This window comes from Chamaea fasciata, unplaced genomic scaffold (assembly GCF_029207755.1).
Source record: "Chamaea fasciata isolate MVZ Bird 193981 ecotype frontalis unplaced genomic scaffold, bChaFas1.0.hap1 SCAF_130, whole genome shotgun sequence".
Taxonomy (NCBI): domain Eukaryota; kingdom Metazoa; phylum Chordata; class Aves; order Passeriformes; family Sylviidae; genus Chamaea; species Chamaea fasciata.
Genome location: NW_027094215.1, coordinates 38,962 through 64,948, shown reverse-complemented (window position 1 = coordinate 64,948; position 25,987 = coordinate 38,962). Strand labels below are relative to the sequence as shown.

The window sequence follows — 25,987 nt, the reverse complement described above, 5'->3', positions numbered from 1 at the left end:
TCCAGCACAGGTGCTCCTGCTGCATGTGCTGATACATCCGTTGTATGGGATGGAGACTGCCCACTTGGTTTGAGGATTTGCTTCCAAGCACCTTATTTCTCTGAGATGGTGTTATTTTCTATGTATATGTGCCTCTATGGCTATAGCTGCAAAGAGTTTAGTCTGAATAGTATTCATAGGTTTGATTGTTTCCTGCTCCCTCTGACTTTGTGGTGCACAAGTCAACCTAAATGTCTCAATAATGAGTTATTGCTGGGTAATTAATCAGCTTCCCCTGCTTTAGACAGTTGCCTCCTAGAACTTACCATAATTCACCTCCATCAGCCAACACATACAGACATTAATTGCCTCATAATATTGTCAGGAAGATGTCAGGTAGTACTGACAGGGTGTGAGTGCATCTCTTTGATCTAAGCAAATTTTGTTAGTGTTTTGCCCCTAATCTCATTCTACACATTTATCTTGCCAGTGCCATGAGCTGGACTGAGGACACATCATCAGGGTGCAGTCAGGAGCAGTCTGTCCAAATGAACAGTGATTTCAGATTTGCAATGGGAAGTGAGTAATTCCCCAGCAGGTAAGTCACAAAACCAGTTACTGACAGCTGGGATAGTGGAAATTCTCCTTGCAGTGGCCTTGTTTTAAGCACCAAGATGAAAATATAATGCATGCTTAGAAGGTGCAAACAATGTCTACTCTCATTTCACTCAGTGAAATTTGCTCAGCTTCATCTTGGAGCACTGGAGATATTTTAGTATTTCAAAGTGTATCAAACTATTTGCCCAGTATTTGGAAAAGCTACTCAGATTTAATGGAAATGTTTCTATTTCAGACCCAAACCACTTTGATATTTGTTAATTTTATTAGTGTATTGAAGTTCATTGACACTGGAAAAAGTGATCCTGTTCCTTCAATTAATAATACCACAGTAATTGCCTTTTTATTAATCTTTATTTGGATGCCTCCCTGTCCCTATGGAACAATGGGTTTGAAGATGCAGTGAGGTAGACCACTGGAAGGAAAAGGCCAGGCTAAATATTCCGTGAAAAAAATAGGCCTCTTTTCCTTGACTTCAAAGAAAAAAAAACCTAATTAAATACATTTGAGGGGAAGAGGAAAAAAAATGAGAACCTTTGATTTGAACACACTTTGGAGCAGAGCATGGAGAGATAGGAGAATGATCTCTGTGAGATGAATAAGTTGCCTCTCCTGCTGCATTTGTTTTGGGGGTGGGTGACTCATTTCTTGAGGATTCTGTTTTTAAAAGTTGGATTTGACTTGGTTGATGTTCCTTTCAGCATCTAGATTTTCTATTTTGGCTTGTATTTTTCATACAATAACCATCTTGTTAGAGCAGATAGCTGGTCCTGCAGTATAGGCAGATCTCACAAGGGTAGGAAGATAAGGAAATACACCGGAAAGGACAATATTGAAGATTTTATCAAGTTTGACCTCCTGGCAGTTGAAGCAAGTTGTCCCTCAAGGTCTTGTGGGAGCTGTTTCAGGTGAAGAGAGCACATGAGTCACAAACACAGTGAAGTTCTCTGACTAATTCTAAATAGGGTAAAGAATTAGCCCCTTCACCATCACGCCTGGATTTTTACCTGGGGAGAATCTCTATGGAAAAAGATTGTGGCTGTTCTGAAGGAATAATATCTGAGGCACCCGAAAATCTGCATTGGCTGATGTGATGTGTGTCTTCCCTCCTCCCAATATTTTCAGTCAGTGTGTCAGAGCCTTTCCTGGCATGTGAGACATTCCTTGAACTGTTGAAATGGTTCCTTGGGACTCCCTCATTCTTGGCAAAAAAAGTAGGAGGAGGAAGGACAAATCTCACTCCCTCCACTTCCAAGGAGTGTATATTGTGTGTTGTATACTCCCTTGGGGTGTTTGCCACCTTTACTGAGGGTGAACTTGTAGAATTTATTGTAAACTTATTCACAAGAAATGTTGCGTGTACCTATTAGAGTTAGGGATTTGGCAAAGGTGAATTGTTTAAGTTGAAAATAATTTTTGGGTGTAACAGATCAACCTCTGCATACTACAGATAAAAATGCTTGCAAGAACCTTTCCCTTTTTCATTTATCATTATGCACTGCTTCTGTTTACCATGGAATAGGCATCACAGGATGCGTTTGGAGAGGAGCGTGCTTTTCCATAAAACAACAAGGAATATTTTACTTTTGAAAGAGAGAGACAAAAACATGCCATTTTTTTTAATGGCGTGTTCTTAGTTATCAGATTAACAACATTTTTGGAGGGGTATTCAAGCAACTCTTAAGTGTAAAACATACAAATAAATGTACACTTACTTTTAGCAACCCCTTAAGAACAAGAGACTTATGTTAAAGTAGGATCACTTTCCTTCTGGGTGGATCACCTTTAGGTATTCCTCCAAACAAGCTGCAGCTGTCCCCTATTGCACTGGCAGGGGCAGCTCTGGGCCGTGTTGCTTCCCCAGGAGTTTTTGGCGGCTGACTCTTGCTTAGGTAATTTAGTAATTGTGCTGCCACCTTCAGGATCCCCAAAAGGTCTGTCTCCCACATACCTGCATGTTGCAAGACTCTATTTCATTTCCATATGTTCCTCTTTTCTGTGCATGATTGATCTTTGTACAGATAAAGTAGGGGTTTTAGCACCTGTTAATTAATTAATTAAATGGTGGATGTACTGATGTAATCTATACAAAATGTTTCTGTTCGATACTTTGGAGACTTCTGTTTTGCTTGTGTGATCTTTACTATTTGAGGGAAACTTTCAAACTCCTGATGGGCCTTGAGTTATTTTTATTTCTTGGACAGACCGTGCTTCTCTTGTCTTTCTACTTCTTGTCCCCTTAATTTTAGCCCCTAGAGGGCTAAACTTTACAGTTTCATTATATAAATTATAAATATTTCAGTTTATAATAATAGAGATGTTTATTGTATATTTTTATATAATTTAATTTTGTCCCATACAGGATTAAAATTTGGACGGTGAGTGCTACTCTTCAGGAAAACGTGGTGATGGAACAAACATCAGGAACAAACTTCAGGAAAACCTGGTGATGAGGTGCAGCTGGCATCAATCAAGGTTTCAGTTAGAGAGAGTGGAAGCACCTGCAGTTGGACCAAGTGCCTTCATCAGAGCAGCAAGTTCCAGAGCTCCTTCACTGTGGCACCTTCAGGCTTGGTGGTAGGAGAACCTGACACAGTGAGTATACAGCAATGACACCTGAGCTTGTAGAGTCTGTGGGTGAGTAAAATTTGGTATAAGTGTGGATGTTTTATAGAACAACAATGTTGTAGCTGATCTGTCAGACACAGTAGACTCAAAGTAAGGGCTTGGAAGTGACTCTGTAAGAAGAAATGGTTTATAAAACAGGGTAAAAAAAGTGTGAGCTGGCTGCTGAAGATTGATAGTAGAGATTTTTTTTTGTCTTGGTTGTTGCAATAGTGATTCCATGTGGTATATTTTGATGCTTTTCAGTTTAGATTGCTGTACAAGTAAGAAGTTTGTCTTGCCCTGTCTTTGGGCAGTTTTATGGCCATGATACTTAGTAAATGATGAGCTTTTTTATGCTGATTTATACTGCTGGCTGGGGATTATTTGTAGGTTTTTTTTTCTGCTTGAGGTCTCAACCATTAACAAACAAACATATGCTGGACTTCTGCTTTGTACATAAACATCCAAAGTGGAAAAAGGCCTTTGATATTTCCTGTATTTCTGTTCTAAAGTAGATATAAGTGGTACAGTTTTGGGGGTGGGTGACCCACTTCTTGAGGATTTTATTTTTAGAGGTTGGATTTGACTTGGTTGATATTACTTTCAACATCTAGATTTTCTATTTTGGCATGTATTTTCCATGTTGACTTAAATTATCATAATGTCAAAAAGTCAATATGCTGTTGTAGAAGTAAGGAGTTTTCCTGAGTACCTGATTCTAGGGAGAAGAAATAGAAGAAAATAAGTAAATACTGTTGCAGTTTGTCTATTTAAAAGCTCTTTTCAATATATTTTTTTACCGTGTTGATTGCTGAGTTTAATCATAGTCCGAATAGATTTCAAACCTTCTCTCCAGTTTTAGGAAGCTTGGAGATGGCAATTTCAATATTACCTCATCTTGTTGGCATGGTTTCTTTCCAGGAAGGCTAAATGGTACATCAGAATCTACTTTGTTTTTCCAAAAGCATCAGTAATTTATGGTATTGTGGAAAAGTTCAAATCATTACTGTGCCAACCCGTCACAAGTAATTTTTTGGCAAAATGAATCCATACCAACAAATGGTTTCAATCGATTTCTTATGCAGATTCTGCAGTAGATGTGCAGATCTGTTGATTAGCTCAGCCTGTTGGAAGAGTGGGGTCTGCCCCATTTGTTGTCCTTGGGGACAGTCATGGCTGGGTTATTTCTGTGGGCCTGTCAGCTCACAAGGAAATTCCCTTCAGCTCTTACCCTGACTTCGATCAGCATGAGGAACATCATGACATAATAGTTATTTTTTTAAAAATGTTTTTAATGTATTTGTCAACTTGTACTGGTGCTGCATAAATTCATTAGGAGTCTTTATGGAATGCTGAGCACGGTTGTGGTAAATGAGTTTTGCAGGTGTGTATTGGTGGAATTGCAGTTTGCCCTACAGTGTGTTTTAGTCTCCTTTGTGAGTGTTTCCCCACCCCTCACCGGGCTGTAATATGTATAAGTGCCTAAGTGAGCAGTTATTTACCTATGGCAAGTCTGTTGTACATAAACTCAGGAAATTGTACACCTCCTGGCTCTATTTACCTTGATCTTATTCTATAAAATATTCATGCTGATAATCTGTGCAGCTCAGAGGCACTGAAAGATGATGCAAAAAGAGGGAATACTTGCTCTGAACTCTATGGAGGCCCTCAGGAGTCATTCTGATTGATGTCTAGGGATTTCACAAGGATTTGACATGCTTGATCTTTAGCTTGTAATTAATTGTCAGAGCTGCTATCAGCTTTAGAAATGGGTTTCTACTAACTGGCCAAAAATAGCAATGTTGGGCTTTGAAACTGTTGCCTTTTATGTGTGAAGTCAATTGCACCAAGAGCATTTTCTTTTCACGAGTAACAAAAAGGATCCTGTTCTGTAATGTCATCGCATTTGTTAGAAAATGTTAGCACCTCTCATTTCGCAAGCTTTTTTTTTGTACACGGCAAGGATGCATTAAATTTAGTCACGTGCAGAAAGAAATCTGCAACTGGATACTCCTTGTAAAGGCACTAGATATGTGTGATTTCTCTGTATTTTAACACTTACTTGAATACAATAGATGAAGCTGGTCAGATGATGAAAGGGCTCTTTGGCTATTGAAAGTCCTCTTGCCACCTCATCTCTCCTACTGTCAGTGTATGCCTGATAGTTAATCATAGCTTGAAACTGGTAGAGTTTCAAGCTATTTCCCCCCCCTCCCCCCATTTCCTTCTTGGTTGCAATCAAAAGTACTGATTCTGTTAGGGGAGCCTTTCTTTCTACAAGTAAATCGGTGTTTAGTGAAGAGAAAATGCATGGCAGTGGTGGAAACTTAGCAGGGCTTCCTGCTCCTGCTGCATTGCTCATCATCTCATTCATCCATGGGGAAGGAGGGCAGTGTCTCTCTTTAGGATATCATGGCCTGACTCAGGGAGATTTACCTGGTGGTCCCACCCCAGAATGGTCCATAGGAAGCCTGGCAGGCTGCCTATTTCTTCCTTAGACCAAGGAATCTAAGGGACTAAAACCAGGAGAATATGTTCTGTCTGTGTTACATGATAGACATGAGCAATGTGTTATCACAGAGATGTGACAGGGACCTTGTTAGGCTCAGCAGATGTTTTAGTCCTGGCTCTCCTACTCTGAATATGAGAGCTGGAAACATGCTGGTAGTGTAGTGCACATCCTCAGAGGACGGAAGGTAATTTGACAGCTCACTGTAACCCTCTTCAATAATGTTGACTCTTCTGACACCTGTTTGTTGAGAATGCGGCTTCTCATGTGGAAAACTGAGCCTTCTTGTAGTAAAAATAAGGATTTCTTTTCCTGATTTGGTTTTATTTTTTTTCTGGCTTAGGTTAGAAGAGAGAAATATTTGAATGTAGCATTGATGTGTTTAATTTCTAAGCTTTATTTGGAGACTTTGAAAAGGTGAAAATATGTAAGCATTATGGAAGGAAGTGTTATTGTTTGATGCATTAAACTGTTCTTTTCTTTCTGAGAAGCTGTGTTTTTAGAGATACTAGGCAGCACTTTTTCCTTTAGCAGTAAAAGAGTCCTTCTGCCTGTCTCAAGAGAAGCCAAAAAAGGTCAGATAAGAACTGTTTAGATAAGATAGGTGGCATTTCTGTCAGTTCTCAATAGCGGGGGAACCAGATGAGGAGGTGCACAAAACTGAAAACAAACAAGTAATGTTGCTCTGTCCCTGTCCCCCAAGTCCAAAAAATCCTCTCAATGCCCTCAAGCTGCTGTCTTTGTGAAGGGAATCTTTTCTCTTGAGTGGAAGTTTAGAAAATGTTTTGTTGTACTGGTTATGTTAATTAAAGCGATCCTTGTTTTACAAGACAGGAATTCAGAGGGCTGTCCTGCTCTGCATAATTACCTGTCACAGCAAAGAGAATGTATTAAGATGGGAAACTGAGATTGGTGTAAAATTCTGTCTTACCTGCAAGGTATATCAGCAGTGTATTTCATAGAGCTTGATTGTATCCAAGATTTCAGGGGGCTCCTGGTGTCAGGTGAGAATCCTTCTTTATGGAAAGCACTTGTTCTTTTCCTATTGATATTGGTGAGCCAAAAATACTATTTTTTGTTGCTTCTTGTAGCAAACCAAGTGTGAAATGTGAGATGTAACAGCACTGCCTCAGCCTCTCTGGCAGCCTCATGCAGTAGCCTGCTTTTAATATTGGTTAGTAAGATGACAGCACTTTGCTGCCAGTCTGGGAGGTATCCATGTAAGGTGGGTTATCTTTGCTCAGGTACCTGGATTACAAGAGATACAAACAATGCATTCAAGAATTTGGGACATCTGGGACATTTTATCTTGCTCTTGGAGAAAAAGGTCAAATGCTCCAGAGCCTGTTTTTCTTAAATAGCAGAAAATCCCAACATGGATTGAGGATTTGACCCCCATTAAAATACATCACTTCAGGTCTAACATAGTGTTGGGGGTTGGGTTTGTTCCTTCTTTCTCTGGGGAATTTTTTCCCCACGGGTTGCCAAGGGGACCGGGTGTTGGATACTTGAGAGTGCTTGGCTGAAACAAAGAGATGGACAAAAGGTGGAAGGGGGAGATAACGCAGGTAAAAGACACAGCTTGAGGCAGCTGCGTGCTTTTCTGCTTCCGGCGTTCGGGAGACGCGTGTCGGCCGCTCCTCGAGGATCTCAGCCGCCGCAAAGCACACCGAGCAGAAGCTGGGCTGCTTTTCTGCCTCGCCTTCGACTCCTTCGGCGCTGCTCCTCTTGCTGCAGCGTGACCCTGCACCCCCTGCGCTGCCGGGACATCCTGCCCCTGCCTGCCGGGACACCCTGCCATCCCAGCTACCAGCCCGGGACTTTTCCACTGTTCCAGCTTGGTGCTCTGAGGATCCTGCAGGGACACCGAAACCAAACTGCCCTGGGTTTTGTGAAACAAAGCCCTCAAGGTTCTTGGTACTGTTGTCGTTTGTCATTAATGCTGTAGTTGTTTGGTGGGGGGGGAGTTTTTTTTGTGATTGTTTGCTTTGTATTACATACTAGTAAAGAACTGCTATTCCTATTTCCCAAATCTTTGCCAAAGAGCCTCTGATTGTAATTTTACCTAGCAGATACCTGTCTTCCTAAACCAAGACAGATTTTGGCGCCCAACGTGGGGCTTGAGGGCACTGAGAAAAGAAAAGGGAAGAGAAATAGCAGTTCTTAACTAACCTAGTACTTTCTTTTGTCTGCGTTGGATATAAAAATCTCATTAGGCTGCATCATGTGGTCTAACTTAGCCTGGTTTGGGTGGCATGTGGTTGTGGCTGTATTCCTTCCATTTGCAGGCCCTTATCTAATCATGGCCCCTATAACTAAGGCTACTGTGACTGTCATCCAGTTTATTTTATGGCTTAATAAGGTGAAGAACTCATAGATTTTTAATTTCCTCTGGAAGGCAGGCACATGGATTCAGGGCTATCGTACACTAACTGTGTGTTTTTGGAGTTACTTTAACAATGGTACCTACTGTGAGGAAATGACACCGGGGGAAGTTTCTTTTTCCCAACCCTTTACCCATCTCTTTGGGTCTGCCCCACCAGTTTTTGAAGGGTTTAAATCCTCTCTGAATGCTAATGATATCATACAATGGCTGGTGCTGCTAATATGCGTATTCTGTTTAGCATTCAGAGATAAGGGAAGATTGACCTGGATAACCACCCTGATACCTACCCCACAGAATAGGGATGATACCCCAGAGCCTGACTCTGCCCCACAGCCTGCCGCAGAAAGGACCCACCCGGATTGGGTTGAGGTTCTGGTAAAAGAGATACATGAGATGGGCCAGATGCTGAAGGAGTACATTTCCCCAGCTCATGAAAAACCCTCCCCCTGCCCCGAGAAGGCAGAGACTGATGGTGCAGCAGTGGAACCTACAGATGTTACAACTGTCCAGGTTCCAGCTGAACCACAAGGGCAGCCACAGCCAGCAGCAGTCGCCCCTGTGGAAACAAGGAAGTGTAAAGTGAAATCGTCAGATCCTGATATTAAGGGTAAGAAAGGAGGGTCCTCACAATCCACAGAAGAGCCACAGGTTGAGATCATCACTGAGTCCCTGACATATGAAAGTCTACGTAATCTGCAAAAAGATATTGCACGACGAGGACGTGAGGCTTATACAGCCTGGCTACTTCGAGTCTGGGACCTTATGGGTACAGGTGTGCAACTGGATAGTGCTGAAGCAAGGAATTTGGGACCCTTGACCCAGGACTCAGGTATAAATCAGGTATTTGTAAGAGAGCAAAGGCCCCTTCCCCTTTGGGAACGACTTCTAATGAGTGTGAGAGAGAGATTTGTCCACAGAGACAGAATGCAAGAGCACAACAATAGAATGCGATGGAAGACCCTTGAGGAAGGAATCCAACAGTTGAGAGAAGTGGCAGTATTGGAAGTACTTTTTGGGAGGACCGGACAGCATGATAATGACCCCGACAAGGTTAAATGCACAGGGCACATGTTGTGGAATCTGGCAACTCATGGACCATCCCAATACGCCACATTCATCGCAACCATTAATGCCGAGGATAACCGAGAGACAGTGGGTTCTGTTGCCAACAAGCTCAGAAATTATGAAAGTATGATCAGTGGCCCAATGCAGGCTCATGTCTCTGCGGTGGTGAAGGAACTCAAAGAGGAGATAAAGGAGGTGAGAGAGGAGATGAGAAGGAACAGTTCCCATGTAGCACCGGTGCGAGTCACAGGCCCCAGAATCAGAGCCCAACATCCCCCAGCAAGAGAGAGAGGGTACACCCCTCGAGCTGACCTGTGGTTTTATCTGCGGGACCATGGGGAGGACATGGGAGCGTGGCATGGGAAACCTACTTCTGTCCTGGCAGCACGGGTACGTGAGCTCAAGGAGAGAAACGCTAACAGAGGGAGTTCCACTAGAATGAAGGTAGCCTCAGCCTCCCATGAGCAAGCTGCCAGGTATTACGGAGGTGGGAATGCTGTGTCAGATTCCCTCGAAGGAACCTCTACCATGTATGTCCAAGAAGGGAATAATAACCAGTGCTAGAGGGGCCCTGCCTCTAGCCAGGAAGAGGCACGGGAAAATCGGGTTTTTTGGACTGTGTGGATTCGATGGCCTGGCACATCAGAGCCACAAAAATATGAAGCTTTAGTAGATACTGGGTCGCAGTGTACTCTAATGCCATCAGGACATGTGGGGGCAGAACCGATTTCCATTGCCGGGGTGACGGGGGGATCACAGGAACTGACTCTGGTTGAAGCCGAGGTGAGCCTGACCGGGAAGGAGTGGCAGAAACTTCCGATTGTGACCGGCCCAGAGGCTCCATGTATTCTGGGCATAGACTTCCTCAGGAATGGATATTATAAAGACCCTAAAGGACTCAGATGGGCTTTTGGAATAGCTGCTGTGGAGACAGAGAACATTAAGCAGTTGAACACCTTGCCGGGACTATCAGAGAACCCATCTGCAGTGGGACTCCTGAAGGTAGAAGAACAACAAGTACCTGTTGCCACCTCGACAGTGCACCGTCGGCAGTATCGGACAAATCGGGACGCCGTGATCCCCATCCACAAGATGATCCGTGAGCTAGAGAGCCAAGGGGTGGTCAGCAAAACCCACTCACCCTTCAACAGCCCCATCTGGCCTGTGCGCAAGTCTGATGGAGAATGGAGACTGACTGTGGACTATCGTGCATTGAATGAAGTGACTCCACCGCTGAGCGCTGCTGTGCCGGACATGCTGGAACTTCAGTACGAGCTGGAGTCCAAGGCAGCGAGGTGGTATGCCACTATTGACATTGCCAATGCATTTTTCTCCATTCCTCTGGCTGCAGAATGCAGGCCTCAGTTTGCTTTCACCTGGAGGGGCGTGCAGTACACCTGGAACCGGCTGCCCCAGGGGTGGAAACACAGCCCCACCATCTGCCATGGGCTGATCCAGGCTGCACTGGAGAAAGGTGAGGCTCCGGAACATCTACAGTACATTGATGACATCATTGTGTGGGGAAAGACTGCAGCTGAAGTGTTCGAGAAAGGAGAGAGGATCATCCAGATTTTGCTGAAAGCCGGGTTTGCCATCAAGAAGAGCAAAGTCAAGGGACCTGCCAGAGAGATCCAGTTCCTGGGAGTAAAGTGGCAAGATGGACGGCGGCAGATCCCCACTGAGGTCATTGATAAGATCACAGCAATGTCTCCACCGACCAGCAAAAAGGAAACACAAGCTTTCCTAGGAGCCATAGGTTTTTGGAGGATGCACATTCCTGAGTACAGTCAGATCGTGAGCCCTCTCTACCTGGTTACCCGCAAGAAGAACAATTTCCACTGGGGCCCTGAACAGCAACACGCCTTTGCCCAGATCAAGCAGGAGATTGCTCATGCAGTAGCCCTTGGCCCAGTCAGGACGGGACCAGATGTGAAGAATGTGCTTTATTCTGCAGCCGGGAACAACGGTTTGCCCTGGAGCCTTTGGCAGAAGGTGCCAGGGGAGACCCGAGGCCGACCACTGGGTTTCTGGAGTCGAAGTTACAGAGGATCTGAAGCCAACTACACTCCCACAGAGAAGGAGATCTTGGCCGCCTATGAAGGAGTTCAAGCCGCCTCAGAAGTGATTGGCACAGAAGCACAACTCCTCTTGGCACCCCGACTACCAGTGCTGGGGTGGATGTTTAAAGGAAAGGCTCCCTCCACGCACCATGCCACTGATGCCACATGGAGCAAATGGACTGCCCTCATCACACAGTGTGCCCGTATTGGAAACCCAAATCGCCCTGGGATTTTGGAGATAATTACAAACTGGCCGGAAGGAGAAAACTTCGGTCTCACGGACGAAGAGGAGCAGGTACAAGTGACACGAGCTGAAGAAGCTCCTCCATACAACCAATTGCCAGCAGAAGAAACACACTACGCTCTTTTCACTGATGGTTCCTGTCGCATCGTGGGAATGAACCGTAAGTGGAAAGCAGCCGTATGGAGCCCCACACGACAGGTTGCAGAATCCACTGAAGGAGACGGGGGATCAAGTCAGCTTGCTGAACTCAAAGCTGTTCAATTAGCCCTTGACATTGCTGAAAGAGAGAAGTGGCCAAAGCTCTACCTCTACACTGATTTGTGGATGGTAGCCAATGCTCTGTGGGGCTGGCTGGAAAGGTGGAAAAAGGCCAACTGGCAGCGTAGAGGAAAACCAATCTGGGCTGCTGATGAATGGAAGGACGTTGCCACTCGTGTAGAGAAGCTGCCTGTGAAAGTCCGCCATGTAGATGCCCATGTTCCCAAGAGTCGGGCTAATGAGGAACACCAAAACAACAAGCAGGTAGATCAGGCTGCCAAGATAGAAGTGTCAAAGATAGATTTAGATTGGCAACACAAGGGAGAGTTGTTCCTAGCTCGATGGGCCCATGATGCCTCGGGTCATCAGGGCAGAGATGCCACCTATAAGTGGGCCCGAGACCGAGGGGTGGATTTAACCATGGACAGTATTTCTCAGGTTATCCATGACTGTGAGACATGTGCTGCAATCAAGCAAGCCAAGCGGGTGAAGCCCTTATGGTATGGTGGGCGGTGGTCCAAATATAAATATGGGGAAGCCTGGCAGATTGACTACATCACCCTTCCCCAAACCCGCCAGGGCAAGCGTTATGTGCTAACCATAGTGGAAGCCACCACTGGATGGTTGGAGACCTACCCTGTGCCTCATGCTACTGCCCGGAACACCATCCTGGGCCTGGAAAAACAAGTCCTGTGGAGACATGGCACCCCTGAGAGAATCGAGTCGGACAATGGGACTCATTTCAAGAATAGTCTTATAAGCACCTGGGCTAGAGAACATGGCATTGAGTGGGTGTACCATATTCCTTATCATGCACCAGCGGCCGGGAAAGTTGAACGGTGCAATGGCCTGCTTAAAACTACCTTGAAACCACTGGGTGGGGGAACCTTTAAGAATTGGGATACTAATTTAGCAAAGGCCACCTGGTTGGTGAACACTCGAGGTTCCACCAACCGAGCAGGTCCTGCCCAATCTGAGCCCTTGCAAAAGACAGACGGAGATAAGGTTCCAGTGGTACACATGAGAGGTATGCTGGGAAAAACTGTTTGGATTAATCCTGCCTCCAGCAAAGACAATCCCATCCGTGGGGTTGTCTTCGCTCAGGGACCAGGTTGCACCTGGTGGGTGATGCAAAAGGATGGAGAGACCCGATGCATATCTCAAGGGGACCTTGTTTTGGGGTGAACTACCCACGACAATGTGGCTGCATCCATATTTGCATATATATATATGTATTTTTACTAGTTAAAACTCAATGTAATATGTTTGTATGGGAAAAAAATTCGGGGTGGATAATGTTGGGGGTTGGGTTTGTTCCTTCTTTCTCTGGGGAATTTTTTCCCCACGGGTTGCCAAGGGGACCGGGTGTTGGATACTTGAGAGTGCTTGGCTGAAACAAAGAGATGGACAAAAGGTGGAAGGGGGAGATAACGCAGGTAAAAGACACAGCTTGAGGCAGCTGCGTGCTTTTCTGCTTCCGGCGTTCGGGAGACGCGTGTCGGCCGCTCCTCGAGGATCTCAGCCGCCACAAAGCACGCCGAGCAGAAGCTGGGCTGCTTTTCTGCCTCGCCTTCGACTCCTTCGGCGCTGCTCCTCTTGCTGCAGCGTGACCCTGCACCCCCTGCGCTGCCGGGACATCCTGCCCCTGCCTGCCGGGACACCCTGCCATCCCAGCTACCAGCCCGGGACTTTTCCACTGTTCCAGCTTGGTGCTCTGAGGATCCTGCAGGGACACCGAAACCAAACTGCCCTGGGTTTTGTGAAACAAAGCCCTCAAGGTTCTTGGTACTGTTGTCGTTTGTCATTAATGCTGTAGTTGTTTGGTGGGGGGGGAGTTTTTTTTGTGTTTGTTTGCTTTGTATTACATACTAGTAAAGAACTGCTATTCCTATTTCCCAAATCTTTGCCAAAGAGCCTCTGATTGTAATTTTACCTAGCAGATACCTGTCTTCCTAAACCAAGACACATAGCTATGTGGTTTTAGCTGTGTACATAAATACATAACTGCAGATGAATATTTAAGCACTCCGAGTGTAAATATAAATACGCAGATGCACATGCTAGGCGTACTCATGCATGGCTACAGCTGTAGAGAAAATGAGCAGCAGGCAAAGGACTTTCTGATACAATGAAATTAATAGCTTTATTAAGATCTTAGTTCCTCATTAAAAATACTGAGAAGTAGAACTTGTATGAAAGACTAAAGCTGGGACTTCAAATTAATGTATATGGATAGTCAATATGAACTCAATTCTGAAACATAAGAGTGCCTATGGAGGTCTGTTGAACTGTGTTCATATATATCACTGTTTTTTCTTGTCCCAAGTTTTTTTTATTTGGGTTTGCCATTGTGCATTTTTAGGAAGGTTAATATTTAGTGCAATTTAGAAGTCCTGAAGAAAACAATTGTTTTAATACAAGACATTTCTGCCATTGTTTTATGACGAAAAAATGATCTTGTGTCAATGGTATGGACTCTTATCCTCCTGCTTCAGTGTTCAATTATTTTGATTCTTCTAAATTTTCAGCATCATGTGCATATGAAATTGGTCTCTTAAGTGATAGATATTTTTGAAGGTTTGCTCAATTATGCTTTCAGATTTTTCATTCACCTTCTGTTGGCTTGGCTGGGTCTGCATACACAAGTGCATGAACTGAACTATCATTAGCAAGTTCAGTTTTTCCTCTTCTGCTCTTTGTGGCCTCTGAGTTTTTCTTGTCTGCTGTCTTTACAAACCAGTTTTTCTGCAGGATCACTTTAAATCACCTGATGTAACAAATCTGAGTGTGACAAATGTGTGCATTAGGGAATGTGTCTTGCTGGTTGTGGCCATCAAAATAGGTTTCACGTGTAGAAATTTGATAGTATATCTACAGTTCTCAAATCTTGCTTTTGCAAGAGTTCAGTTTGAGTTCAGTTTTTTAACAGTTTCAATGAGTTACTGACTAGCTGGCATCTAAAAAATTTGACTTTATCCTCAGAGGCCACTGTAGGATTTGCTCTGATAAATACTTGTCCGAACATCCCCATTGTCTTTTCTTCAAGACATAAAATGTGTCACAGGGTCTTGTGCCTATTATCTCCCACCTAGATTTGTTTGGTTGTTTTTTTTTCTCCTTTGAAACTTCGATCTTTTTATTCATTGACCTGGTAAATACTTTATCAATGTATTAAGGTCCTTTTATTAGTGTGGATTTTTTTTTTAAAGTTTAAAATAAAAATCAGGGAAATATTCTAATTGTATGATTTATATGGTTGGTTCTACTCCAGAAGAAAGCTTAATTGTTGAAATATTTCTGAGTTCCTGTGTTTTGATTTTTTGAGTGGTCTGTGCTAATTCTTGAGCAGAAACTTGCAGAAGAGCTTCAGGATTGAAGGAGAGCAGAACTGACACAAAGTAAAGCTCTCTTGGGAAATCTTATGGAGGTTAAGCAAGTGCAGCAGGATTTGAGCAATGCTGCTTAGTCCATTTGTTCATGTGTGGATCCCAGGGTGGAGGAGACTGGAATTGGGAGCCAAGCTTGCTTAGAGATGTGTCTGTGAGAGAAGCCAACTGCAATCTGCTGGTTTCTGGTGACTTTAGAGGTACCTGTCCAGTGTTAGTCCTGTCTTGTACTGGAGCAAACTATTGATCACTTGGCCAAAAACATTTTGCTGCTTTAAAGAACTTCCCCAAACTTTAAGGAATAGTGGGACTGTCATTAAGAAAGAGATATAATTCCAAGCACTTTATCTTGGTTTTAAATGCTGACTTCATGGGGTTTTTTCCCTAAGAGTAGGAGAGCTTCAGGTAAGTCTTGAAACTGCTGGTGGTTGATAGGCTTTTATTTATTTAATCAGAGCAGTGCATGTTACAGAACTGATAGCAAAGGGATCAGGACTGGAAATAGTTTCTACTAGAGATCAACATGCTGCTGTGCTGTTGGGAGAAAGTGGAGATTGTTTTGCCAGCACCATCTGGGAACTTCTGCTTGGCTGTATGGTAGACAGATCTTTCGTGAATCAGAGGAGAATTGCCTTTGGAATAAAGCCTCTTGGTGGCAGGTTTTTTTTAATCTGCTGCACTGACAGAATTGCTCCATCTTGTCCTCTTAATGCAACCGTGTGTGCCAAATCTGCCTGAAGGGATCTGTATCCAGGAGAGAAGGAAATGATGGTGCCTCTGAAAGGTGCTTGCTTTCTTTTGTGAGACAAAATAAACTTTTGGTGGCTTTGTGGGGCTGCAGCTGGCACTCTTGGGTTATATATTCTTCTTATATAAATGTAGTATACACTTTATTGTTAGAGGAAAAAATAGAAATGTTAGCTATAACTTGCAGAGGCAAACAGCGTATGCTGTGTGTATAATTGTCAGTTTCCTTAAAAATAATGTTTCAGAGTCTGTTGCTCCTCAAGATGGGGGCAGAGATACCAGAGTGCCCCTGGTGGGCTTCAGGGTTGGAGGGATGGATACAGTGTTTGCCTGTGGAAAAGGTGGGGTGACGAATATATTGAGTTGTATGAAATAGCATTTACAGAACTTGCAAATAAGAGCTTAAGCTGTTCAAGCTTCCTGCCCTGAAGTGTTTGTGATTTAGTCTCTCCTCTCTGAAGAGCACTTAGGTAGTTTTTTTTCCCCTGTGTGGGGCAAGGTGGTGAAGAAAGAAGCAGGTATGAAGAGAGCAAATTTAACAGCCAATATTGCCAACAGCAAGTAACATCTTCAAAGTTTACCTGCAGCTTGTAAATTAAAAATGCCAACTCTTCCTTGCGCTGAAGTCAAGCAAGCAGCCACCAAACATACACCTGGTGAGTGCAAGGAGAGATGGCAGACATTTTAACTGGTACCTTTTTCCAGAGGTCTTGAATTAATATACTTCCTTGAATGATCCAGGAGTATTTGTACACAAGTCCTGAAGGCCATCTGCAGTTGCTTAAAGTATTTCCAGTGTTCTTCTTTACTTCAGCTCCAAGTTGGTTGGAACCAATATTCTATCTACCTTTGGAAAAAATGTAGTAGATTCCAGCAGAAATTAAATTTCTCTATGGAAATACGAGTGAGGAAATTGAGGCTTGAAAACACTCAGATTCAATTGTGATTGAAGTTCAGTCACAATTTGAGCAATGAGTAACACACTGGAACGTTCACATCTAAGTAGCATCTGATCTTGTAGGGCTTGGTAACATATTAGGGAAGATTTGAATGGAATCCAGGTGTTTTTGGGCAGTGACATTATTCTGAGGGAGTTTTAGATTCTCTTAGGCACCAGTAGTACCCTAGTACAGCTCCTGCAGGCAGTGGTCTTGTTTCAAATACTTTAGAACTTCGTTTGCTTTGCTGAATATGGAGCAATGTGGTATGAGGAGAAGTGGGTGCAGTTTGAAATATTATTCCCGTATTTGTGGAATTTATGTTATGCTGGGGAAGAGCCACCAAAAGAACTGTTAGACAAACAATGAAAATAGGCAATAAATTGTGGATTTTTGGTGTAGCTTGTCTCCCTGTTGAGATAAAGAAATATTTCCAGATAATGTAGAAAGGGGCGATGATCTTGCTGCTGAACTACTCTGCCTGCAACAGCCTTCAGGGCACAGTGCTGAGCCAGATCATCAGTGCCATTTTGTAGCCTGTGGTTGATAATCCAGGTTTCTTATTTTCAAGGGATTGCTGAAGAAAGCGTGCCTGAATTCCTTTAAATATTTGTGGTGACCAGTAGTTAAACAGGAGACTGTGCACTTGCAGATGTCAGTTGGAAAACTCCATATTAAGGAAGTTGAAAATGACTTTAAATACAAATATGGGACTTGGATGTTGACAGAAGTGCTGTAAAAAGCATTAAATGTTGGGAGCATTTAGAAGACATGAAGGCATCAGGGGTAAGTAAGGAGCAGTGGGAAATGTCCCTGTGGCTCGTGAGAGCCTTGTGAATGGGCAGGAATGTTTAGAGCATGACTGAACATCCTGAATTATGGGAAGGCATTGTATCCTGTGTGCTTTGTTTTGATAGCCACAAGAACACTATCAGTACTAAGGAAATATTCAAGTGAAAGCACTACTGGAATAGTTTCAGAAAGTAATAGTCAGAACAGAAGATCTTGTAACCTTTCAAATCCTATTTTGTTGTATGACACTTCTTTGGATGGGAATGTTTTAAAATTGCTCTTAAGTACACAAAAATAACAAAACCTATCCAAACAAGCAAACTCCATGTACTTTTACAAAAAAACCCCAAAAACCTATAAATAGAAGCCTCCCATCAAAGCGGTGAAAATATTATGATAAAGAATTCCCCCATGTAGAATAGCATTTCCAGTAACAAGAACTAATTGCTTAGAGCACCAAACAAATAATTAGTTTGTAGACAGAATCCAGAAATGCAGATCATTGTGTGCTATATCTTTGAAGCTGAGTGATATTTTCTTCTGATCATTAAGAGCATATACACAAGCTATTTATACAGCTGGTGCTAATGACTTAACCTAAACTTGTAATCAGTCAGACTTTTCTTTGGCAGTGTATCTGGTTTAAGGATAAATGAGTACAGGTGGTTGCAGAATTAGAGCTCAAGAAGCAGAGCATTAGTAAGTGTTCAGCTGGTCTTGATTGAGCCACAGTCAAGAACAAAAGACCCCTATGAGCAATTACAGAAATATTGTTTCATAATTCTGACTCGTAGATAAACTGTGCTTAATTGTTTATGGTAACACAGAATTGGTTTTGTTGTCTGATTGCTAGCCTTAAAATATAATCCAGACTTTGTAAAATTTAGTTTTGTTGTTGCTTGTGACCCCTGTAAATCTGACATTTATAGGTCCATTTCTGTGAGAAGTCTTCCTAAATGATTATAAGTTTGTCCAGACTGTATGAATGATAATGTTAGTATTTCCACCTTGCTGTCTTTGTGTCTGAGGAAGGGTTCATAGGTTGTAGTTTTAAAGTTAGAAAAATGTGCATTTTTAAAGTCTAGACAATGTCTGAGTAGGCTGAAGCCTGAGAGAATCCATGATCTCCTTGGTGACTGGCAGCAGGAGCGACAATTAACTCCAGCTGTGTCTGTGCTTTTGTGGAATTGATACCTTCTTGCTAAAGACAGGAATGAGATCATCACCATGTTTTCTTAGGCTTTTGAATGGTAACCACTAAAGGTCAGTAGTGTGCTGGATTATGCTTGAATCACTCATGATCTAATGCTTTGCATCCAATTACCAATCTCCTTAAAAACCTTTTCCATGCAGTCCTGAATTACTCTGTTTTTTAAAGGGCTGCTGTTAAATACTTAGGCTGCTGGCAGACGATGCCACTGTGAAAAGAATAATTTTTTTTTCCCTGTGGCCTCGTTCAAGTAGTCCTATTTAAGAGTCCTGGAAGACATGGCTTTTGCCCAATCAATATTCACTTCCAATTTTCTAAGTGCCTAAAAATCTGACAGCATCCACTGTGACACGTACATGAACTCTTTGAGAGGGTTGGTATGCAATAATAGATGCTTCTGGGGTTCCTTAGTAATTAAAATTTGGTGGAAAACCCCAAACCAAAACCAGCAAACAGTACCAGTAGAGTGTGGGTTGATTTTTGTTTTTTTAATGAGTCCAAAATTAATCCTCACGTGTTTTATGGCTAAAGATCTCTGAAGAATTGGGCAGTGATGATGTAGAACACCAAGAGTAATTAAATCAAAGTAAAATTCAGAAGGAAAGGTTTAAACTGACAAAAATTACTCTCTTGTGCTCCTGATTACAGCAGATTTTCCAGAGTATATAAAACTGTATTGTACTTTCTTCAGCATAGGGGCAACTCAATTTCGAATCAACAGTGATGGACTTGGGGAATACTAAAAGGTATTTTAGTATTGGTTTCCAAATGATGGTAAATTGGAACAGTGGATCAGTTGCCACTAGCAGGAATTGAATTCGAGGGTGTAACAAGTTGCTTTTTGGCTTGCTGAAGCTTTTTTTTCTGTTTACCTTGTGCCTGATGTGCTGCCTGTGTTCTGGTCTTTAATGCAGCTGCTTTAAACGTGCTACTGGCAAGACCACTGCAGAATTCAAATACAGTGATTTTACAAATGCTTTTACCTTTTAGCTGTCCCCTGTTCTGCTCATCTTCTTGGAAGGCATGACTTTGCTTTTATGAACTGTTTCATGTCCTTATTTCTCTGGTTCTTATGTGTCTGTAACTGGATTTGATTTGCTGTTTGAATTTGGGGTATAGAGAAGTTAAGGGAGTGTTTTTAAAAAACTATTAGTTCTTACAGATTTCTAATTCGAAGGGATGCTTTGCATACTTGCTCTACTGTTACTGTTTAAAAATTTCACATTAGTTATAACTGTTGATGGAAATCTGTTGTTTTTTTTTAACTGAACAATAAGCCATGAGCTGATGCAAAATGCCTGTTCTGCTGCATTTCTAGCTCTGAAATGGTACAATGGTATTTTGAATGTAAATTGAATTTTACCATGGAAAAAGCCAGTGGACTGACAGCTATCTTTCATGAAGACTATAGTTTAAATAGCATAGTTTTTAGAGAGAGTTTTTTAACACTTTCTGAAGCTGGCCTTGCACAATTATGCTGCTGTACTCAATTAGGCGATAACAGAAAAATTTGGGACAGCTTTTTATACTGCTAGACTATCATAAAAGTTGTGCTGATGCCTCTTTGAGAGAGAGGATTTCAGAGCACAGAAAGGAAAAGCTTTTAACTTCTCAGCTTTCTGGGATAATTTATTGTCCCTCTTGATAGCGTTGTAAAAAAGGAGAATGGGGTACTTTTGATAAAAATAAATGTTGAGGGAGTACTGATACATGACTTGGCATAGGCAACTTGTACCTTGATCGAGTGGGAAGCTTTTTCTCCCCACATGTTACCTGGTCTTTAGGCCAGTTGGTTATTGAGAAGGACTCATATACACCACAATGGAAAGACTGTTTTTCCTCTATTCCAGTATGTTTTGAATCATAGTGGCAGCACTCAAAACCTGCTATTGTGCGTGGAGGTTTTGATTCTGATTAGCTTTTCACACGTGGCTGTTTAAGGTGAGAAAGCCTGTTTAAGACTAAGATTTCTGTCGCGTTTTATCCTGAGGTCTTTTTCCCCCTGTAAACTCCATTTTAGTCAAGTCATTTCATTGCCCTGTGAGTGTCAGAAGCCAGAGTGAAGCCATTGTTGTCTTTTGCATCAATGCTGTTGGCAGTGTGTAACTTGAAGCAGAAAATGTATCAATTGAAACTTCTAAGGTCTAAACTTCTAAGGTCTATGGGTAGACCCCATATTTCACTGGTCTTGTAAACTAAGGTGAGTAGGAGGGGCAATTACATATTCAGAAAGGGGTTGACCTCACCTACTGCTGTTGATGGCTTGAAATTTAAGCTGCTGTAAATTCTTTAGTCATCCTAGCAGCTGTTGCTTCTGGGTCTCTGCTAGGCACGTACAGTAGTCAGTGTCTCTTGGAATACTAGTACAGTGCTGTGTTGGAAGTGGCTTTCTTCCAGTCCCAGACCAAATCAGAAGCATCCAAGAAGTCACACTGTGTCTTGCCAGAAGACGTCAGCCTTGTGTACGTAATGTAATGTGTGCAGGAGACAGCGGCAGTAACCCTCCCACGGGTTTGCTGTCTCTCTGCTAACCCCACTGAGCTGCTCCTGGAGCTCTGTGAAAAGCAGCTCTTGGATGAAGCTTTGTCTTGAGGCTGCCAGGCACTGGCCTAGGTGTTGCTCACAGTGCTGCCTCTCTGTGCTGCTTGAGACAGAAAATGTCAACTCCGTGGCAAGGTACCCAGATAAACTGCCTTGTATGGTCCTAACAGTGGGATGATAACCTGATAAAAAAATCTTTTTCCTGTGTCCTGATCTGTTGTGTGCCACTAATGACCTTTTAATAGTTGTAATATAGGGGGAAAAAAAGTTATTCCTCTTTAGCACTTCCAGCTGGTTAATAATTTTTCAGAGCTAAGACAGCAACATGCAGCAAACAATTTAGGTTTTCAATATATAGTTTGTTCCTTCCAGTAAAATTCTTCTTGGAGGGGAGGGTAAGATTATTTTTTTTTGGAGTCCCTGTCAGATTGGGTGAGAATGCAGCTGACATTTGTGTCAGGAGGGGGATCTCTAACAATTTACAGATATTGAACCTAGTACAATTGGATCATTCAAGCAGCATTATTTTATGATGCTCTGTCTGAAATTGTTAATTTTTGATAATCCAATGAATATAGGATTTCTTAATATAACCTTGATCTGGGGGGGAAAAACAGCCTCTCTTCCTCCAGAAAAATATGCCTGCCTATGCACCCTGCTCTTTGTGCATGTAATAGTAAATTGAAGGTCATTTTACTGCAGTGTGGTTCATCTCTTTGATCTTCACATTTTCTGGTAATGGCAGATTCAGAGAGGTGGCTGTCACTGCATGGCAAGGTGAACAAAATTGATGTGTACCATGTGATATGGCAAAAATGTGGCTACAAAAGCATCTCTTGACCTCCAAGTTGAGTAGGTTCTGTATTTTATGTCCTATGCAATCATTAGCTTCAAAAATGCATTATGGTATGAAAAGGCACTTCAGAATATTAACCACTAGGACCAAGGATATCCTGTGTTCTCTATTGCTGTCTTGATGTACATGAGTGACTGTGGGGAACATCAGCTTTTGGAGAAGGAGAAAATTGACTGTTGAGGAAACTGAGCATCTTAAAACCTCATGGGCTGTTGGTTGCCTTTTTTTTTTCCTTTAACCTTAAAAGCTGTCTTGTCAAAATCACACAACATTCAGATTTATTTTCTTGAGTTGCATAGGTAACAGACTCTAGACTGACTGATGTTTCAATGACTTTCAGAGAGAAAGAGAGCAAAGAGACTAAAAATCTCTCTGAGGACACAAAGCAGTCAGGGACCTAATGAAAAATGAAGTAAAACACAGGCTAACCATCCTATAGCAAAATGGGAGAGCCTTATGTGGGATTTGTTAATATATTAATTTCAAATCAGGGAACTGTAATAAGAGAGAGAGAGAGGGTAGATTCCATGGCTTTTCTGCTCTGCAGTTCAAATCAGAAGCTCTTGCTGTTCATTTTAAGCACTCCAGAACTAAGATTTAGGAGTAACAAGGGCTAAGTAGAAGAGGACAAGACATAAATGGTTCTGTATCCTTTTTGTTTCATTTCTCAGGTTCTCTGATGGATACAAGACAATAGGCCAAAGTTACCAACTGTGGAATCTAGGCTGAACTTGAATTATGAAATTGTTGTGCTTGTACTGTCAGAACCTTCTCAGAGCATCGCTACCATGTGATTGGGTAACACCATTTCTGCTGGGCACCCTCATGGCCAAGTTACTATATATCTATCTATCTATAAGTTGCTTTCACTATCTCACACATGACAAATATATACATAGACAGTGGGAGATTATATACTGAGTCTGTGACAGAGATGTGTTGCAGAATTGAACCCAGTTATTGGTTGATGCTGTTGTGTTTTCCTGTGCAGCACTGGAACACCCTGTCTCACAAAATAATGATTTGATGTATATGTAATTTTGGCTAGATTTTGTAAACAAGCAATGCTTTCTGTATCTCTGAAATGTTTATGAAATGTGCCACAAAAATTGCTTTATGCTGGTTTTTTCCTTCAGCCATCCCAAAGAATTATTGCAGAAGTTGAGGATCAGCCCAGAGGTGTTTAATAGCTTTTAAAAAACTCCGTTGTCTTCCCTGACAAGGCCTCGAAGTTAATGGAACAAGAATTGTTTACGGTTTAGTCTAATGTTTTCATTCAGATAATTTGGTAGAGATAGGCGTTAATGGTTTGGTCAATAGTATTTTAAATGTTAGCACTGACAGTTATAATGATGATTGGGTGTGGGGGCTGTTCCAGAACGATGAAATGGGTTGCCTGCAACAAGCAATTCTTTGTCACAGAATAGGACTCCTTTTCCAGAACTCCGCACATTCTCTGTTGGCTTTGTGATATGGTAAATGATATATTGAAACCAAATGAGGTATTGCTGCTGAATCCATGAAAGATGGTTTGCTTGCATTTTCGGAACTCCTTTGAGAGGTTTGCTTACTGCATAGATACAAATAATTCTCAAAAATGGATTTCCTGTCACATGTGTAGTGTCTTTGCTGCTGAACCTAGTTATCTGGCTAGTGTTGATTTTAGTTAAGATTTCCTCCTTCTTTCTTTACTCTTGTTATACAGGTCAAATCATTTTTTGAGTCAAAATCAGAGGAGAGTTCTCAACTGCGTTGCGTAAAAGAGGCAATTGACACAATTCAGCTCAAGATCCGGTGGATGGAAAGAAACTTGGCAAAGCTACAAGAACTGCTGTAGTACACATGATACTGCGCTGTGTTGGCCATTTAAGAGCTCTGTCAGCAGTTACTATGTTTATTTGCAAAAGCCAGGGTGAAACCAGGCATCTCTGCAACATTGCACTATTAAAGAATCTAGATAGCTCAGGGTACGTCTCAGTTGAATTTTTAGTTTCCTTGAAGCATTTTGAGCAATATGCACGTATTTACCCTGAAACTGTTTTCATCTATAGACCAAACATCTGCACGAACGAACGAATCTAATTTTATATGTGAAATTTACGCCCTTTCCTTTGGAGTTGTGTTAGAGTTTCTTGTCAGTGCATTAATACTGAAGGGTAAGGAAGAAAGAGTTACTGTGAACTGTTACTTCTTTGCAGACTGCTCACTGAGCAGTAGATTTTTTTCTTAATGCGAAACTCCATGCGGTTTCCACATTTGTAGATACAGAAGCTGTTGTGAAACAACTCTATTTCAGATATGGAAGTAGTAGTGAATGTTATAAAGTTCAAGAGGCAAAATAAATACAATTCCAATTCTATTGAAGTTTAGAGTTTTTATTTTCACAGTGTTCTTTAGGAATTACACAAAAAAAAACCACAAACCAATGTGTCTTTTCTGAATTCATGCAAGCATATTTAGAACTGTTGTTAAATCATGGAATGAGAATTGCAATCAAGTATATTCTTGGAGTTTTTATACAGTCATGTGTTATTACTTTCATTCCACCTTTATTTTAAATCTTTGAAATTCTACAGAAATACTGTTTCCATCTTTGAATATTAATGTGTGTACGTATATCTATGTGCGTGTGTATATGTACGCATATATCTGCCATATATTCTTCCTAGTCACTTCTTAAAATAAACGAGAAGTCAGTTGCAAACTTCCGCTCTCTATCCCTGCTGTCCCCACACATAGATTTTATTTCTTCCCTGGACACAGTATCGAGTCTTAAAAAACCTAAAATAAAAACTGTGGAAGAGGATTCCATCTTCCTCCTGATTTCCACTCTGGAATTTCAAAATTTTACTGTTCTATTAAAATGCTTTGGGAACAGCTATGAAGCAATAACATGGAGCTGAGTTTGAGACAGGAAAGTGTACCAAGAAAATCTGGAAAGTTGGGGAGTTTTTCTGCATTTGACCGTTTGTTGCATATGCATACTTCTGTTCTGTCAGTAGTAGAGGTTGTAAAATTGTTTTTCTGTTAGGGAGTCTCCACCCCTATTCATAAGTTGTACTGGAGTCATCTCCTCCTTCCATGAGAAATGCATCAATACAATTCTCCTGTTTTTTGAATGTCTTGGGAATTGATGAAGACTGAAATGGCTAAGACCCGGTGCAAGGTAGACAGCCTTGGCTGGCAAGGCTCATGCTGGACATGGGCTTAAGGCAGGGTGAGGGTCAAGAAAAGGATGAGGTGTCAGTGCAAGACAAAGAGCAGAAACCCCAGTGTTAGGAGGGCTATGAGAAAGCCTCCAAGGGAAGGTGAGGACTGCCACTCCAGCATGAGAGGCAGAAAACCTTGGGTGTCGCTCGTGTGAGCATGCCTAGCTATTCTGGCTAGTAAAGCTTAGCCATAGGTGCAGGACAAAAACTTGAACTGTTCCAACTAACCCAGGTAATGCAGGACTATGGAATTCTTTGTATAACTAAGCAGTACTTAGGAAACGAGACTAGCAGCTGTAGGCCACCAAGTGTTAGGGACTGTACAAAATGCCGACTAATAGGCTGAAGTGTGGTAAGCAAATGTTTCCTTGGATGCCTTAGGAATTGACTTAATGAGCCAGCCTTCGCAATACTAGAGAGATGATGACTACAGAATTTAAAGATCCAATGGGACTTGTGAAAAAGGATGCATCTTCGGGGCAAGGTTGATTTGGGAGTGAAGGGCCATGCGACAAACCAAGCTCGGCCACTCCCAGAGGGATGTGGCTCCCGCGTTACCTTCAGTGTCTTTGATGCTGTTGG

At 42.2% G+C, this 25,987-nt stretch overlaps 1 long non-coding RNA gene across 3 annotated transcripts in view; it reads left to right on the top strand.

Moving 5' to 3' along the window:
* The window catches only part of LOC136304596 (uncharacterized), a 49,364-nt gene extending 24,809 nt beyond the window's left edge, over positions 1 to 24,555 (top strand). The window contains exons 2-5 of one of the 3 annotated variants that reach the window (XR_010724682.1): positions 470 to 577; positions 2,960 to 3,192; positions 22,868 to 22,994; positions 23,902 to 24,555. This is a non-coding gene — a long non-coding RNA (uncharacterized lncRNA). Of the gene's footprint in view, positions 1 to 469; positions 578 to 2,959; positions 3,193 to 22,867; positions 23,030 to 23,901 lie in introns of all 3 variants that reach the window. The other 2 variants (XR_010724683.1, XR_010724681.1) reach the window with 2 other exon arrangements.
* Positions 24,556 to 25,987: the final 1,432 nt, after the last annotated feature.